Genomic DNA, 20,142 nt, shown 5'->3' on the forward strand with positions numbered 1-20,142 from the left:
TTACTGTGCAGCAGACTCAAGATTCACAGAGTTAGCAAGGACAAGCTAGTGGGAGTTCCCCCATAGTATAGTGGTTAGACTATTCCCTGGGTTGTTTTTACATCTTGTTCTATGTACCTAGCCCCTTACCTTTGCCTCCATATCAACTGCTGCCAATTTTCTGCACAACACATCAAGAGGAAAAATTGCATTAATTTAAAATAGTATGTCTTTCTATAAGAATAATAGTTGATTTACTAAGTATAATATTACAGCAGTTGCCTTTACTCCATTTCAAAAGCTCTGGCTTTAAAATTTCATCAAGAAATAACATCTGCAAACACCAAGCACCAATTACTACTAGTGTGAAACAATTTCTATAGAATTAGTATAAACATAAAAGTATGCATGCATACCTACTGTTACATGGATGAGTTCTATTTCCAACATCTACACTGCAGGGCCTTGAGACACCTACAGTAGCTCTGAGAAACAGTGTACTCAGGGTTACAGTGAGAAACAAGAAAGGAGGCACCAAACTGGAAATAATATACCTGAGCTTTGGCTAGGGTTGCTACTCAAAACAAGATTGAATAGCAACAAAACATAAATCCCTTTAAAGCTGCTGTTTCTGCCACCAAGATAAGGTAAAAAAGGAAACTTTTCAAAAGCACTGCCACTGTGACATATAATCAGCAGCTACAGCTCTGCCTAAATATAAAACAGTGGAAAGTCAGGAAGAAATGTTGAGAGACATTTCAAGTGTTGGACTTTACAATTTATTAAGCACCTTAAAATCAATATGAGACTTCACAGGTGCCTGCCTATGACAAAACTACAGGACTATATGATGAGAATGTGAAAAAAAAAAATGAACTTCATCGGCCAGAAAAATATGGACAACATTCACTGGAAAACATTACAAATGCTGGTACACCATAGCTAACCTAGAATACAAGCTGCATTAACTTTATTAAGATATGTGCCATGCAAAATTATATATAATAGAGGTCATTACATAGGATAAATGACTGCAGTATGAGATCCAAAGGAAGTGTAAAATAGATTTGGCTGTCATTTGCCTATCCAAGGAAATGATGGCACACTGGTAAGAAATCAATCCTGGGGTAGAATCTAAATATTAAAAATACAGAAGACCTACAAAATCTCTTTGTGATGTGCCAGAACTTAAACTGTATTAATGGATTTACTTACTCCAGATAGGAACAAATCAGTCAAACCAGATTATGAGTGTATCAGCAAGTCCTACTGTGAATTGAGTTATGGAAAATTCTAGTATCAGGTACTGCCAAAAGAGACAATAATAGCTAAATGCTGTTACATGTTTGAAAAAATATGCAAATTACTATTTTTTTTTTCTCTTGAGGTAAATACAGTCTCTGATTTGAGGTGATAATATTAAAAAAAAAAAAGCCCAGCTTCACCATGACAGCACTGGTCTTCCAGAAGGAACACAAACATACAAATAGACTAGGACACTACTACTCCCTGTCATTTGCCAGTGCTTCCTTTACTGATGCTTTCAGCTTCAGAATTGCAATTTTCATGATAATGTACAAATGGAAATATTGAGGCATATATATTATATTATATTATATTATATCATATTATATCATATTATATTATATTATATTATATTATATTATATTATATTATATTATATTATATTATATTATATTATATTATATTATATTATATTATATTATATTATATTATATTATATTATATTATATTATATATCTTATCATATTATTATATCGTATTGTATCATATTGTATCATTTAAAAGACATGGCCCATCTCATTATGTATTTGGCAATATATCACACAATCATTTTTATCAGTTTGGGTGGGAAGCATATCATCAAATTCTTTAAAATCATAGAATAGATTGGGTTGGAAGGGACATTGAAAGATTATCTAGTTCAATTCATAGACTCAGTTGTCTAGATTTCCTCTAAATTCCTTCCAGGAGTAATTTTGAAAAAAGTGTTTCACCTCACCATTAAGGGGAGGCCTGATTGTGAGCATGCCTCTCTCTGCAGTGGCTGATAGAGGAGTTAGCTGATTCAGATGCACACACCTGAAGGCAGGTGAAGTGAACCCGCTCTGTACTGCTGTCTGCTCTGGTGCCTGCAGTGCTCAGTGGTAAGATAACCAACCCTGCCTTTGCAAACTGTGATTTCAGCATTGCAGGAGAGTGTGGAATAAAGGACATCATGAAAACAGGAACAAAAAAGCCTGAGTGCTGTCAGCTGCTACTGACACACCATCGAGAGAAACAGCAGTAGGAAGAGTGCCTAAAGGACTAGAATTTCAGTGAGGGGAGGACAGAAAGACGGCGGTGCAGGACCCCTTATCACCGAACCTCTTCCCACTGCTCTGAGTACAGCAGAAGAAGTGCATTAACATAGTTCTGCCCAGACTAATATACTCTGCTTCCTATCGCGAGTCACAGCAGTCTTAACTTGTATAAAGGGGCTACCGTGGTACACAGGGATTTAATCTTTTCACAGTGAGCATTCCCAGTATTAAGCAACCCTAGATCACTTTGACAAATGCGTTTCAGATAAGGCTATGAGTCATTCTGAGGGAACAAAAGTAGCCCATTTAAGTCTCCCTGCTGCTGAGAACACATACTGAGTACATTTTAGAGCCCTCCTTTACAAAATTCTTTTACTATCTGCATCCAGACAGACCTCTTGTTATTATTTTGCATTTAGAATTTCTATAAACAGGTGAACCACACTTCTTTATCTGTAGTAGTCTGAAATAACACTTAAGCAAGGCTCTAAGTATTAGGTAACGTTGTCTAAATTTTCAAAATGTGTCCCAGATTTTCGGAGCTGCTACCTCAGCTTTTAAACTAACAATTTTGAAGTCTTTTGTAATATTAATTATTTAAGCCTCACAATACCTTTGTGAGCATAATCAAAGTAATTTCAACTGCTGTCACAGTTTTAGAGCTGTGATGAAAAGCAGCTCAGGCCATTAGATGTCCCAGTTGAAAACCCAAGTATATTTGTGTAGAAAGCCAAAAAGTACAGAAATTACTCCAGAAATCAGCATATTTGTTTTCTATTAACACTCAAACTGAATGCCTTTATACTATTTTCTTCTCTGAAAATAAACAAGCCACATTTGTAGAGAAGGTCCTTTCATCAAAAGGTATTTTTTCAATTTAGAGGAAAAGATGAAAATGGAACAAGGAACAAACTAGAGAAAGATCCATACCTCATCTTCTTTTTTTTTCTTCTTTTTTTTAGGAAAGAGGATCAGAGATTCAAAAGTGGCAACAGGCATGGATTGAAAATAAGGAGTTCAAATCCCCAGCTTTTTGTGCCTCTCTCTGCTTCTAGTTATTATGGGTGTGAGTTTTAAAGTAGAGTATATGATATAGATGGCTTGCATAATTAAATCATCCATCTATGTGTGAGGCAGGGTGTATACACCTAAAGAAAAGCTCATATATCAACCATAAAGATCCTTTGGTCCTCAGCACGCTCTATACTTACACACTTGTGTGCTGTGTTTATACCTGGTTTACTTACTTCTACTATAGAGTACAAAATAGATTAAAACCAGGATTTTCCCTTCATAAGAAAAATCTGGGTAAAAACTGTCAGCTCCAAGTTTTCTCCTCGATGTTCATATAGTCTAAAAGTTTATATTCTGCTTGTAATCAAAGATAATAAAATGGACGAAGTTTTACCTCTTGAGAAGTCACAGAATTTCACAGTAAACAGACGAGGTAAGGATATGGAAGGCTTATAAATTACCAGCATAATCATCATCATATGGCATTATTTTCCCATTACTTCAGTCCTAACAGGATAACCAAGGAAGATGTCACACATTATCTACTTTCTCAGACCAGTTGTCAAAATAGTCTAACAAGACTCTCAGCTGAATCACAGAATACAAGTTACTGGAGGTATTTTTGCATCTGTCACTTCTATACTCTTTAACCAAGACAACTGGATCATGCATTTTGAGCTTTCATTAAGAAACATTTGAACAGCAATGAGTGAGAGTTCTCCTCAAAATTTAACTTTGTTTAGGAGACATAATTATCAAGAAAAGCAAGTTAGATTTGAGTATAAGAGGACACACTATTTCCTCATCAGTTACAGTATTCATTGCTATTCCTCATGGATTGTAAGAAAATGGTGGGTTTATTTCACAAGGAAAGTGCAGACTTTAGTGAGATGTTATTAACTCCTGTTCGCTTAACTGAAACCTTCTTGGAAGCCCCAGCAACACAGTCAAAAATTTGTGCCTGCAACAGAGTGTAATGACAAATGACAGTGATCATATTGTTATTCAGTATAAACAACAAATAATTAAACAGTGAATGAACCTGACAGAAGACCTTTAAGATGTTGCCAAACTCTATATGGATAAACTGAATGTTTGTAACACATCTAATGATTTCATCAGTCTTAATTGTAAGTGTGATTGGGTGAAAGGTTCACATGCTCTAAAAGTAATGAAGAATGTGTCAAATGATTGAACAGAAGCAATTAACTTCTGCCCAAATATTTATTGTTTTGCAAATAATCAGAAACTGGGGAAAAGGATGGTAGTTGCAAGAGAAAGTGTATTATCTTCACAGAAGAAATTTCCTTACACAGCAACTTTGAGTAGTAAACTCCAACTATACTTATTATAGAGAGTTTTATTCCCTCCATTGAAGGAATATTTAGAAATACTTTGCAATTTAAATATAGAAAAGAATTCCTCAATATTAAAAGGCTCACATAACATGCTGTTATTAGTGACCTGTAAACAATATATTCAGTGTTCAAAGCCAGGTTGGATCAGTCTTTGAGCAAACTGGTCTAGTGGAAGGTGACACCCTGCCCAAGACAGGGGATGGACTAGATTACCTTTAGAGATTTCTTCTGATCCAAAACATTCTCTGATTGTATGATTCTATTGGTTGTGTTCTTGACTCATCTATATAAAATAGGATTACTCCCCGTGGCTTAAAAGGAAGCAACACAGAGCTGAATGATGTAGCTGTTGAATCAAAGACATAATTTAACAAAAAAACATTTGTTCACTGTGTGAACAAATCTATATTTATGAAGATTTCTGCATTCTTGTTCAGGAAGACAGAGTAAACAGGAACAAAAAGGTATGTAAATGACGGACAATAAACCAGTCAAGGAACACACACACACATGAAAACATATAGAAACCTTAAGGTTTGGTGGGGTACTATGATTATGAAAGATTTGCACCAGGTTGAATTTCTGGGCCTCAGTGGCTATATTATTCATATTCACTAAATCTAATGTTAACGTTTCAGACAGGACACCTGAACAGAAGAAAACATTAAGCATTGGTTCATTGTGTGTGCTGAAATATGAACTGAAATTCATTACAGGGTAGAGAATCAACTGCAAGTTGTCCATGGAAGAAAAAGTCCTTCAGGAATGAAATGGAGTTTTTATTAGAAGACTATGGGAAAACTGTCTCTGATTCAAAACACAGTTGAGAAATCCAGACTGGAGAGCAAGATTAACAGGAAGAATTTGGACTTTGTGAAAATACCAAGTCTTTATAAAAACCTCCCAGAAATATTCTGAACTATTCTTTACCATTGTGAAGAAAACAGTACCAATGGAATCAAATTATCATACTCGTTTCTGGGAGATTCATGAATTCACAAATCAGAAAAAAGAACTGACTTTGATTTTAATGTTTCATGTTTTAAGATGGACATTTTTGAACAATTATTTTTAAAAGTCTTTAACATATTAAAATTTTCATCTTGCTGCATAGATCTTATAAATAGATCCTGTAAGAGATTTTAGATTGGTCTCTGATCTCAGAGGTCTTTTCCCAACTACCTGAAGAGTACTTTTTAAACAGAAAAAAAATTACATCATGCAGTGGCTTTCAAAGTTTTAGTCAAACAAGAATCTTTCAAGCTTGTAAGACCAAATTAATCAGACTATTGTCTTCAAATCTTTAATTGGAAAAACCTGCATTCTTGTCCAATGCTTCAAGTTGAAATAATGACAATTATGGCTATTAAATGCATGGGTCACATGGATCTCAAGATTATTCTGGCTGATATGAGGTCCATGGATTTTTTATTTTTTTTTTAACTAGGGACAGTGAAGAAAGGAGTTGTATATCCTCAGCCAAGTGAAGAAGAGGTAGATCAGACTGGAAAGTGAAGTGGGAAGGAGGGTGCGGAAAAGACAGACCTTACAATCAACAAAAGAACTAAAGGGAGCCCGTGGTGGTTTGACAGGAAATATGTTTTCTGGGATGCTGGGGTTAGGCCAATGGATGCTCCGATTTTAATATTGGCACCTAATGTGGCCATTGGGACATTGGGACATTGGCTCCGCCTCTGAGCACACGGGGTTAAAGCAGGGCTCTCCCCTGGGAGGCTCTCTTGGGTTCTGGGCAGGGAAAGGTTCAGAGCTCCCCTGCCCGGCTGCGGGCTGGGCGGGCAGGGGCAGCCATGCGGCCAGGTGAGGTAGGCCGGGCCCTGGACAGAAGGGAGGGGAAGGCCCCTGCAGGATGGAAGGGTGGAGGAGCCCTGAGAGGCACCGGGCAGCCACCCTGCCCCAGGAGAGACAGAGAGAGAGCCTGTGCCTGTGCTTGGCCGGCTGAGAAGGAGAAGGGAGGCAGTGAGAAGGTGCCCGGCTGGGCAGCCGTGGGAGTTCTGGACAGACAGAACCTCAGATTTTTAACCCTTTTCTTGGATGATGGAAACCTTACAAATGCTAACCCTCCTGGAGCTGAATGAGAAGAGATATATAGAGGAGATAAGAGGAAATGGGCCACAAGAGAAATAGAGAAGAACTCAGGTGGAAGAGATGATGGAGTAGCTTATGCTGGACTCTTTTTGTGTAGTCATGGACAGAGCCATGTTTCCTTGTGATACAGGGATTGCATTCTAGGGGGAGGCAATGCCTCAGGACCAAGAGGGTTCGGTGTGGGTACCCCTCAGCCCCAGGGGGGTGAAAAATATGGGGGGGACAGATGTCCCAAAGTTGAGACTGTGCCTTTTTGGAGTGGGACGAAGCATCCTTAAAAGTCGACTCTAGAAGTAGCTCTGGTCTGTGTTCAGTGGTGAGAGCGCTGGACATGAAGGGAAGAGGTCACCATTGGCACAAGAAGGACTCTTCTCCTCTTGATGAACTGAGAATTGAGTATTCTGAAGGGTGGTACCGGACCGAGAGTCGATGATTTGGGGGATGTATTGTATTGGGAATTTGGTGGGGAGGAGGAAGAGATGTATTTGTGAAGTTTTCATTTTCCTTGTGTGTTTCTTTTTTTTTCCTTTCCCTTGTAGTTTAGTTAATTTTTTTTTTTCCTAAGTGGGAGCCTGCTTTGCTTATTCCTGGTCACATCTCACAGCAGAAACCAGGGAGAGGGTATTCTCATGGGGGCACTGGCATTGTGCCAGTGTCAAACCATGACAGAGCCCCACCCTTAGGTTACGAAAGCCATTTGGAGTTTAATCTGGTGAACGATGCAAACAGAAACAAGAAGGGCTTGTACAAGTATATTAACAGTAAAAGGAATATGAAAGAAAATTTGGGTCCTTTGTTGAATGGAACAGGAGTTGTGGTGAAAACAATCATGAGGAAGACAGAGATAACTCAGTGCATTCTCCACTTTGGTCTATACTGATAAGATTTTCCATCAGTAATGCCAGGTCCCTGAAACCAGTAGGAAATTATGAAACAAGAAATTTGTCTCAGAAGAGGCTGATCAGATTAGGGACAGGTAAGCAAACAGGATATGGGATATATATGGATAAATATATCTTATATGGATATAAGTCTATGGGATCTGATGGGATTCACCCACAAGTGCTGAGGGAGCTGATCAGTGTCACTGTAAGGACTCTATTGCCTTTGAAAGATCATGGTGGTCAAGGGACATTGTTGAGGGCTGAAAGAAAGCAAATGTCACTTCTCCCTACAAGAAGGACAAGATATAGGAGCCACTGATTTGCCTAATCCTAAACCCTGGGAATGTGAAAGAGAAAATCCTTCTGGAAATAACTTCCAAACACATTAAGGATAAAAGACAGTGTAGTCCTAGAGGTCAATATAGGGGCTAGCACTATTTAATATTTTCATTCGTGACATGAATGATAAGACAAGAGTACACTCCTGGCCAGTTTGCAGATAATTCAAAACTGGAAGGAGTGGTTGATACATCAATTACTTGTGGTAGCCTTCAGAGACCTAGACAGACTGTGGAAGGGGATTGATGTGGATCTTGGCATCCTTTAAAACAATAATTGCAATATTCCGCACCTGGAAGGAAAGACCCTTATGCAATTTCAATATGCTGGGGTTGAAATTTCAAGAGTCCCTTGTCAGAGAATAATCTGGGGGTCCTGCTGGACACCAAGCTGAACGTGATCTATCAAAGTACCCTTGCAACTGAGGCCAACAACTGCCTGGGCTGTATTAGGAAGATCATAATCATAAAATCAAAGAAGGTGATCTTTCTCTCTTTTTTCATCCCTGGTAATACACAGCTGCAGTTCTGTGTCCAATACTGAGCTCCCCAGTCTAAAAGGAACAGAGTTGTCCAGGGGCACATTCAGCAAAGAGCCATGATGATCATTAAGGGACTGAAGGATCTGATGTACAAGGGGAGGCTCAGAGATGGGGTTGATTGAGTTTAAGTAAAATAGTTTCAGGAGAATTTGATCAATGTTAATATTCATACATAAAGCAAGTGTATTGGCTTTAGCAGCATGGTTTGATACTGGGGAGCTACAGGGGTGGTATCTCTGGAGAAGACCATGATGAGGCAGCTGTCACCCTGCAGCCCATAGAAGTCCAAGAGGGAGTAGATATCCACCTGCAGCCCATGGAGCACCACACACCCAGCAGGCAGGTGGATATACCTCGAAAGAAGCATTAATCCCTTGAAAATGCTGGAGCAGACTCCTGGCAGGAACTGTGGCCTGCAGAGACAAACCCTGCCAGAATAGGTTCTCTAACAGAACCTGTGACTCTGAGGGAAGCCCACACTGGAAAAGTCCATTCCTGGATAAAAAGCATGCCATGAAAATGATACACACTGGAACAGTTTGTTAAGAGCTGCAGCCCATGGGAAAGACTTAGTGTTGAAATTCATGTGGAAGGGATCCCACACTGCAACAAGGGAAGAAAGTGAGAAGAAAGGGACAAGGTGTTACGGACTTACTGCGACAGCCATTTCCTTGCCCTTTGAGCTTCTTGGGAAAGGTACAAAAGGTGGCAGTGAAGATGAGTAGAGGGAGAAGGATTAGGGGAAGCTGATTTTTTCTATTTTTTTATTTTCTTACTGTAATTTGATTGGTAGTAACATATGAAATTCATTTCCATGTCTGTTTTGCCTGTGATGGTAATTGCTGAATGGCCTCCTTGTCCTTTACTCAACCCATGAAGTTTTTTATCTTGTATTTTCCTTCTGTCCTGTCGAGGAGGGAGACAGATAGAGCGGCTTGGTGGGCACCTGGCAGCCAGACAAGGTCAACTCTCTGCACTAAAAAATTAAGGAGAGGAAGCCAGACTCTTCTCAGTGGTATCCAGTGCAAGAACAAGAGCTAACGGGCACAAACAGAAAAAAAAGGAAATTCTTTTAAAACATAAGAAAAAGCCTAACTATTGTGAGGGTGTCTGAGCACTGAAATAGATTGCACAGGAAGGTTGTGGAGTCAACATCCTTGGAGATATTCAGAGCACAACTTAACATGACCTGAAGCAACTTGCTTTAGTTAACCCCATTTTTGTAGAAGGGGATTGAATTAGATGGTCTCTAGAGGTTCTGTTCAGCTCAACTATTCTGTGATTCTGAGAAATGTTAAGCTTTCTGAGGTCAAGTTTAAGTGGAACTTGTGTTGTATTTCACATTGGTTCCCTGCAGAAAGGCAAATTTCACTCCTTTGTGTTCAGCTGTACATGAGCCTGCAGCTTGAGAATATAATTTTTAAGATCTTTAAACTGAATTTAGGGGTAAAAAACTTAGGGAAAAAAAGTGACATATTTTCTAAAACTGAGAATGGTGCATTGTAAATATCTAGATAGCAGGCATATTTACTTCACTAAAATGTAGAAAACACAGTTAAAATCTTGCAGAAAAGTGTCTTATGCTGTTAATATTCAGCAGTTCTTACCACATTCATGTCTTGACCTGATTAATTTATCTTAAAACAGGGAACATTTTCTCCAGACCTGAAAAAATTGTTTGAAAGAATGAAATATTTCTACAGTCAGATATGAGGATAATTAAACTCTGGCTTGTGTATACAAAGTCAAAAAATACTAATGCCTTTAAATAACGAAAGCATATAGTAAAGACCAACATAAACAACAAATTGTAAAGTAATAATAAGGCTGTAGAATAAATTGCCATAACCAGCAGATCTCCCTAGTGTACTCTTAAATGTCTGATCACAATGAATTATGAATATTTCCTGGTTTTGTTCTTGTCCCAGTGGAAGACTGATCACTGACCTGCCTAGCACATGTTGGATGCACTTGCCCAAGGACAATCTAATCAGAGAAAATACAGAGGCAGCATGTGTTAAATCCCAACCCTAATCAAGGCTAAAGGCTAAAGGCCACAATTTCTACCATATTTGAAAAATTTAAAGCACTTATCGGCCCTTTGCAGGAGAGGACCCTGATGGCTCTGCATTTTAAAGAGAAGAGTCATGTGCTTTTCAGCTCCCTTGGTTTAGGCTGTGATCATTTTAAAATGTGAAAGTAAAAGGCTACAAGCAAACACAAGAGTGCATATTAGAAGGAAATCACATTAAGCAAACTGCTCAAGATATACTCTGGGGTAAAGAGTTGCAGCTTATATTGATTTAATGCAGAAAATAGCATAACAAATACAGGCATTGAAGATCACACTGTGGTTCACGATGATGAGTTAGCTGTGTAAAGCAGATAGATATCTGAAAAACTAAATAGGTGCTGAGAAGGCTTTTACCACTAGCCATAATGCCCAAAACTTTCCCATGTGGGAGCCTGTGAGGCTCCCTGTTTCCCATTTCAAGAAGTAGTTGTAATGATTTTTGATTGCATAACCTTAAGAAAGTTGAAAGGACAGCTTTGAAACATCTTTTTCCTCTTTAGATTCTTAGCTCATGTGGGACCACAGTAATTTTTCAGGGTACCAGAAAAGTCACTTGGGGCCACAAAGCTCTTTCAGAATTTATCTAGAACTGAAGATTCTGGTGGAGGGGTAGCTGTCAGCTTCATCAGCAAGATGCTGTTTCTTGCAGTTGCTCCAAAATTTTCACAGCTTCTCTGCTGTGGTCTTGGCTCCTTCTGTAGCAACAAGTGAGTGGTAAGTTCTGGTAGTGGCTGCAGCAGGAGGCTAATTCTCTCCCACATATGTGAATCTGCTTTAATTCCAGGGCAGTTAGTAAGCATGTTGGTTTGGTGAGATGGTTAATTTTGATATCAAAATTAGTACAATCCTACAGTGTTTAATGGAAAGAGTCATGTATGAGTTGCATATATGCATTCCTTTATTAAAAATGTTCAGCAACAAAAAAATTTCTGATTATATACAAATAAAAAATATCTTTTGTCAATAATTTAAACAGTCTATGCTATTGTCAGACTGTTTGGCATCAGGGCTATGCTGTAATTGGAACAGAGATCATAAGAAATATGAATAATAGAAAATAAGGATGAGGAGTTTTTTTTACTTCAATTAACTCCTGAATATCCAAATGCTGTCATGGCCCACTATACACTTGGATGTCACCACATATGAAAGGGTGAAGAAGGACTGGAAGAAGCAGGTCTGCATACAGGCACTTCCAAAGATAATTTGGGTATTATGCATAGGCTAGAATGTTATGCATTCCTGAGATATTCAGATGAAAAAAATTTCTGCCTTCTTACCTCTCTCTTATCAAAATATACATGTGGGGGATGAATGCAGGTCATTTTCCTACTGATATACAATCAAGCATAACTTGTCTTTATTATCATTGTCATACTCTTGCCAACATTATAAATTCTAGCTGTTCAAATAATTTCAGCACCTAGACTGAAGTCTCCTAAGGTGTTGAAGTGCAAAAATAACACATGTAGTGTTAATTGGTTAGTGTACTAGGTTTAGATGACAGGAAGTAAAGTAGGTGAACATATCTTTTTTTGAGGTTTTTTTTTTTTTCCCCTAGAATAATATTTTAGCTTTCAACTTGAAGTTGTATGCTCTTTTGAAACAGGATTGTATTTTTACCGAGTAAATTAACACTGCATGGCAACAAATCCAATATTCCCTAATCCTTAAGGAGAGCAAACAAGCAGCAAACACATAGCTCAGTGACATGGATACTGACCCAGCAGTCAGGAGATCAGCACACCAGTCCTGCTCTGAATACTTGACTTTAGTAGGAATATATGTCACTTCCTCTGTAAGGGGGACGAGAGCTGACATTGTTCTCTCCTGAGTCAATACTCTGAACACCGTGTTCAAGAAAAAGACACCACTCTGTATTGTGAGAAGCTCCCAGCATAACGGGAAACAAGGAAAATCTGGTCAGGAATATGAGGCAAGTGAGGAACAGTTGTATCATGGAGGAGGCCATTCTTGGCATGTACAATTCCGTCTGTTCCATACTAATCTAAATCTCAGAATAATACAAGTGAGTGAACAGTTCACACCATGGAACCAAGAGCCTCTCCTGTTCACAAAGTCCAAAAGACCTCTCAGTATTTTGGAAACTCAGAAATGTCAGCAGCATTCACTGCATGACAAACAAATCACCTGTATGACTTTAAAAGGTCTTTAAAAGAACAAGAAGCCCTTTTTTTTTAGCTCAGTAAGATTACTTAATCTTCCAACCGCTGTTGAAACACAGGGTGGAATTGAATATTTGGGTTTAATATTTCTCAGAAGTCTTGTATATTTTAAGGGACAGAGAAACTTTATTCTGAAAGCAACTGTTCTGAAATTAAAGCAAGCTCAAGAAGTCTTTTGTCCCCTAGTGTTTTGTAGAATTACATCTGAATATACACATGACCTCCATCCCTTTCTCACAATTTTTCAGCTTTAAGAAAAATTATAGAACTTCACTTCCTAACGGTGTTTAGAAGTTTATTTTCTTTTACAAATTAAGGTCTCAAAATACAAAATATTTTTTTCACTTGGCTTTAAAGACTAATTATTTTGAAAGTGTTCATAAAATCTAGTAAAAATTGAACAATATAATGAAGTACTGCAGTAATTGAGAGTGGTGGTTAAAAATATAACCATGGCAACAAAGAATAAGAAAAATAAAAAGTGCTTTCAAATTATGTGCTGTCATGATGTAGCTATAATGGACATTTTAAAGGTTTATTTATTTAAATGCTTAAAAATTCAGTAATTGTTCAGATCCTACCCATCTTTGCTTCAATTTATATAAAAATATATGCACATATTGAATAGCTTGGATAGCATAATCTAGCAAAAAGGTGACTGAAAAAGGATGTGAGTGTCTTCCTCTCCTGCCTTTTCTATGGTTTCAATAGTCTTTTTAACTGTATTGTCCAAGTAAGCTTTGTCTGAAGCACACACCAGGATGTCATCCATGTAGTGATGGATGATAGCATTGGGGAATGATTTCCGAATGGGAGACAGGATGTGAGCCACGTACCACTGGCAAATAGTGGGGCTGTTTTTTAGTCCTTGAGGAAGATAACGCCAATGATATCTTTTGAGCGGGGCCTCCTTGTTAAGAGAGGGAACGGAAAAAGCAAACCGTGGAGCATCCTCAGGGTGCAGAGGAATGCTGAAGAAACAGTCCTTAATGTCTATGATAGCAAGTGTCCAGTCTCTAGGCAGCATCGATGGGGAGGGCAGGCCAGGCTGGAGGGGGCCCATGTCCTCGATGACCTCGTTGATTCTGCGAAGGTCGTGGAGGAGCCTCCACCTGTTTGTCCCAGGCTTTGGTAGAACGAAGACTGGAGAGTTCCAAGGGCTGTTGGACTCCACTATGTGGCCTTTTGCGAGCTGTTCTTCCACGAGGGTGTTTAGGGCGCGCAGTTTGGCTTTATTAAGGGGCCACTGTTCAATCCAGAGTGGCTTGTGACTTTTCCAGGTGAGACGAGGTGTTTCTGGCAGCGCGCTTACTTCAGTGACCCCAATTAGAAATCCTGAGTGGGAATATGTAGGGAAGCTCCCCACTGGGATAGAACATCTCTGCCCCAAAGGGTGATGGGGGCCCTTACCACAAATGGACGAATGGTTGCCAGCTTGCCTTCAGGCCCTTCCACAAGGATGTTGTTCTTGCTTCTCATGGACACTGTGGCTCCACCAATCCCTGAAATCATGCCTGCAACAGGTTGTAGATCCCAGTGTGCTGGCCATTCTGAGCGGGCGATGATGGTCACATCAGCACCGGTGTCCAGCATCCCTGGCAGGTGGGTCTTCTCGCCTTTGCAGGTGAGGCCGCACTCGATAGTAGGCTTGGATGGTCCCACAACTTGTGCCCACATAGCTGTAGGGTTGAGAGGAATCTGTTCCCTGTGATCCTTTGGGAGTAAAAAGGCTTGTGCTATTGGAGTTCCCTTTGAAAGAAAAAATGGTGAGTCTATGCAGTATACCTGGATGAGAATCTCTTGTCCTGGCTGCACTGTCAGCACTTCTGGAACAACGAAGATCTCCTTTGGGCTATTAAGAGAGTCACCTATAATTAAAATGTGCGAAGGACCACCTTTTGGCCCATATTTGCCAGTGGGAACACGGTGAACATTCTCATTATTAAAGTCAATGGACAAAGCAGTTACCAGTTGACGGCGGGTTCCCATCTGGGTTGCCCCGTGGGTTGGATCCTCTTCTTGTGGTCCGGAACATCCTGGGCTGGTGCGGGGTTGGGTCTGGGTGGCCTTTGATTTGTTGTCAGTGCCCGGGGCTCGACCGGGCGGCGCAAGAAGTTTCCCGAATGCTGCTGGTAGCGCTGCTGATTCTGGGGTCTTTGGTAATTGTTACGGTGGTATCGGGGGTGTGATCTCTCTGGGCAGTCCTTTATGTAATGTCCAAGATCCCCACAGTGATAGCATTTAGCTTGGTCTTTAGAAGCTATTACTGCATATGCACCAGAAACTCCTTCAGCAATACCTTTAGCAACTGCTTGGGCCACTGTATTTTCCGTGGACGTGTGACGTGTACAGCATTCCAGCATTTGCTCTATGGTGGGGTCTGTATCCATGGGTAGAGACCTCAAAATGGCTTTGCATTTTTCATTAGAGTTACACAAGGCAAGTTTACATAAGAGTTCCTTCTTTGCCTCTGTGCTCTCGATCTGTTTCTCCAAAGCATCTCTAAGTCTGTCCACAAATTTGATAAAACTTTCATCTGTCCCTTGTTTAATAGCAGAAAAATGCATTGTTGGCATTGACTCATCATGCACGAGAAGTAAAGAGGTTTTTGCTGCAAGAGCGATGTCCTGCAGTGCCTCTTTATTCAAGGTTTCCAATTGGTCTGCTGGTTTCTGTAAGTCACCTTCACCAGCTAGTTGGGCTACTGTAAAATTCGTCTTATTAGCATCCGCAGAATATGAATCTGATAACGTTTTTAAATGTCTTTTCCAATGCCTGTCCCATAACAAATATTCTGCTGGGGACAGGAGGCAGTGTGAAATATTTTTTACATCGTGGGGAAGTAAGACATGTGCTGAGAACATGGCTTCTAAGAAATTTCTAAAAATATGTGAGCTTCGCCCATGTTCTTTGGCTATATTTCTTAATTGCACTAGTTCCTTATTGGAGTTAGCTTTCCACGTCTTTATAGCGGACTCGCCACCATTCCGTCCTTGCTTATATTCTACTGGGAAAGCATTAATCTTCTGTGCCAGCTCCCAGTCTCCAGCCTTTGTCGCTTCTACTTTAATAAGAGCCCATGGATCCGTGTGGATCGTATCAGAATCAGATTCACTGCAAGAGCTCTGGTCCTCTGAGGAGGACTGAGGGGGGGTTGCTATCCGTGACTTGCGCTTTTTTCGTTTAGAAGCGTTTTTCAAAGGTTTCAATGGCTGGGGGGGGAGACATGGCATGACCTGGCCGGGGGGAGGTGCCACTGGAGCTGGGATGGCAGCACAGCACGCACAGGACCGGGTGGGGGGGACAGCACCGTGGGGGGTGTCTGGGACTGTGCTTGTGTGAGGTGTCCCTGCTGTGGCAGGCAGGGAGCAGGGGGAGGGGGCGGGGATGGACACGGGCTCGGGAGCGGCGGGGGTGTGGCTCGGGGAGCCCTCGGGAGGGGCCAGGCCGGTCGGAGCCGGGACGAGGGGAGCGGGGGCGGCGGGCGCGGCGGCGGGAGGGATGGTGGGGGACACCAGCGCAGGGGTGGGGGGGTACGCAGCAGAGGGGGGAAGAGCCGACGCAGGGGTGGAGGGGGCGGCAGAGGCAGGAAAAGGGACCCCCGGGACCGGAAGCAAGGAGGAAGCCGAGCCAGGGGTAGGGGGGATGTGTGGAGTTACAGATAAGATAGGATTCGCGGAGTTGGGCAGCGCAGGTCCCGCAGGGGTGGAGGATGTGGGGGGGGGAACTGGGGTGGGCAGCGTAACCCCTGCTTTAGGAGTAGCGGAGGCGAGAGGGACTTTAGAAATGAAGGGGTGGTGTGAGATATGCAAGTGACATTCCTCTGAGTCCTTATCGATCTTGTTACTATTTGAAGAGGAAGTATCTGTTAAGCCCTGCAAGATTTTTTCTCTGTTAAATCTTTCAACGGTTTTAGTTATTATATGGAATAAAGGCAAATAGTTAGTTGCAGAGAAATCCTGGTTTGTTTGGGAGATATATATTGTGTTCCCGATCATATCCCAAAACGAATTTTCAATGACTGCTTTCTTATCAGTATCAGGATATTGCGAAATAATCCAAGTTACAAATTTTTTAAGATTAGTTTTTGAGAGCTTGCCTTTAGAAAAGGAGAAGTTGTTAGCAGATAAGATTTCTAAAATAGTTGAATATATCTCTCTCTCGGTTTTACTTAGTTTTAAAGTACTAAAAATTTTACCCATGTTAATGGTTAGCCCTTCCAGCAGAAAAAACGTGAAAAAAAAAGAAAAAAAAAAACCCGAAAAAAAGTTTTAGAGCCCCAAAGTTATGCGCGCAATATTAGCTAATACTTACAATTCCTGGGGTCCAAGATCTGTGGAAGGGGTCTGCTGCGTCAGTTCTCCTCGGAACTTTCTGTCGTTCAGATGTAAGTTTTGAGTGTCGAACTGACCCTCCTGGGGAAAGGATTTTCTAAAACGAAAAGTCCCTTCACAGAAGGAGCGGCTTCCCAAACAGGCAATCACAGAAAACCCCAGGGGGGCTTCGTTGCTCAACCGACGGATATCGCCTCTGGGGGTCCGAAGTAGTTGGGACGCCACTTTAATAAAGCCTCTTATTTGGCCTTATCATAATGCAGAGCACTAGGGCTCAGGAGCTCAGTCCCTGGGCAGGGACCGGGTGCCCGAAGCTCGCTCGCTCATGCCAAGACCGCAGGGCTACCATCTAGCAAGCATGGTGATTATCAGCTCTATAGTGATTGCAAGCTCTCAGGATTTCAGCTCTGCTTGCTAGGTAGTGGTGCCCTGGGCTTGAGGCTGCAGCAGACGGAGAGAGAGGAGAAGGAGAAGGCGCAGGCTGTTCCACGAAGATGGCTTTATTTGGGGAGGTCCGTGAAGGGTCTCTGCTCTTCTTCTTTCTCAACTAATGGGGTACAGTATGCTTCTTTTATAGGGTTGGAAAGGATCCAAGCTTGACCAATGGGTAAGGGGTTAACATGACATTGCCTTATAGGGTTACAGAGGTAGGTTAAGGGGTGGAGGACAAGAAAACAGGAATTTTCTTTTGCTGTTTCAGCATTCCTATTGTTCATATCCTCCATGGTGCTTTTCCTAAATCTATGGGGTTTACTACATTCCTCCATACATTAAAGGTTATATTTCAGGGAAGGAGAAGACTTCTGTGAGCTGTATTAGTAGATTAACAAAGGGAAATCAACTGATCATGAAACCATCCCATCCTAAGACTGGGAGAAGAAAACTTTATAACAATCAGAACAAAAATATTCTGGAAGAAGCAAAAAAAAACAATTCAGGAAAAATTAAAGTCCCAGCTATAGTACTTTGATGATGCCAGAACTGACTCATGAAAGGAATACATGATGTCCATGAGTAACTTAACAGAAATTAGGGATAGGAGTAGATACATGAACCAATGGACTTGATGTGCAGTTAACATCCACAATATCTGCATTTCAGTGAGGTGTTCCTGAATCTCCTTACCATAGTGCCAAGAACTGAATGCTTATTAACCATTGCATGAAATGTAATCTAGGCATGTATTTTCCAGATTAATTTCATCTAAAAACTATTCCAGTTTGTGTTTCCTGATGCTCCTCTCCCTCCAAACGTGAGAATGGAAACACTGGGGAGAATTGATTGAAGAACACTTTCCTAGCAAAGTAACAACCCACTGGATTTTAAGTGAAAGTTGCAAATAGACGTTTAAATTCAATTTTTAAAAAATTCTTCTATAGCACCATAGACACTTTAGAATGCATGTTCACATGTACTAATAGTGATTTTATAAAATTAGTAACAGCTAAGTGCTCCCACTAACATTAAAAAAACACCTCCTACAGACCGTTTTTGTTCCCCTCTAGAATATATTGACTCATGTTCCAGAGCAACATGCAGTGGGGCTGACAGATGCAAAGTGATTCCATGCACCACACTCGGCTTTATAATTCACCTGATAGAAAGGAGTGGCATGGTTGAAGCACTCTTTCAGATTTGCCCTTATGCTTTTCACAATAAAAGGAAATATGGCAACCAGATTTGTGTTCACAAGAGCATGAGTGTTGTAAAGCCTGCCTTTTGTTTTTTTCCTGTTTTGCACCACAAAATCTCTTTATTCCATTAAGTTTTCTCTGGTAGAAGCCAGCAAATTGTCATAGCTGTCATCTCTTAGCTTCTTTTTTGACAAAACCAAAGAAGTAGTTAATAAAGCAGAGCATGTGCCCATACCACTTTATCCCTCTCTAGCGCCCTCACCACACAACAGAAATCTACCTGTGGAGTAATGCATCCATACCATAAAAAGGCTTGTGGAATTGTTTGTTATAAAGTACCCATGGTATTTCCACATATAGGTGTCTGATTGGCTTCTCCAGTGCTCAATGCTATGACAAAATACATGTTGTTATTGCCTAAGTGGAGCATTTCAAATAGTTTAATTTTCTGTCTTTTCAGTTGGCAAATATATGGAGTTACATGTTAAGATGGGGGTACACACAGTTAGGTTCAAAATTGAAAGACAGTTTTGTAAACAGCCCTTTCCAGAAATAGACCCAAACACACTTTGAACTTCAGAAATGTTCTTTTTGTGTTGCCCAATCTTCCATTTCCATCTTTTAATTAAAGACTTATAAGGGTAGAGATACTGTAGGTATACCACTAGATTTGCCTATGCTAGCACCAGTCCCATGAGATGAAACTCCCAAAAATTCTGTCTTTAGTGCCACTAGAATTCATTAAGGGCTAAGAGCACTCACATTTCTGCTTCTGCCTGAGATGTTAACGAATGCATTGGCATTGATCACAGCTACTCAGCATTGTTCCCTTCCACAGGCATGCGTCCCAGGCACTGCACATCTATTTCGTATTCTGAGCTGTACCGATGTAAAACATATAGGTTTTGTCTTGCTGATTTTGTACTCTGTTGTTCTGCTAGCCTGCAGTTTATTTTAACTGCTTCATAATTTATTAATACCATTTTTCTCTAATCCTCCTTCAGCAAACACAGCAGGGTAGCCTTCATTCAAGCAAAAGTCACAGGATTCCTGTTAAACTCTGCACCTACATGAAAATAAGCTTTTAAAACCTCATGGTAGAATTAGATTTAGACTTGGGGGTTTGGGGCTCATTATTCAATACTTACTGAGGCAGAAGTAAGATTTTAAACCAAAATGAACTCTAGGAATCTAATAATTACCTTACTTCTGGTATGACTGTGGAAAGCTATTACACACCAGCCCACTATACTTTGTTACACCACTCTACACTTACTGAAAGTTGTACATTTTGTGCAGAGAAAATGCATTGAAAAAGAGCAGATGTGTTCACAGAAAAAAATTCCATGCTCTATTTTCCACTACATAT

The sequence above is a fragment of the Molothrus aeneus genome, chromosome 3, assembly GCF_037042795.1.
Source record: "Molothrus aeneus isolate 106 chromosome 3, BPBGC_Maene_1.0, whole genome shotgun sequence".
Lineage (NCBI taxonomy): Eukaryota > Metazoa > Chordata > Aves > Passeriformes > Icteridae > Molothrus > Molothrus aeneus.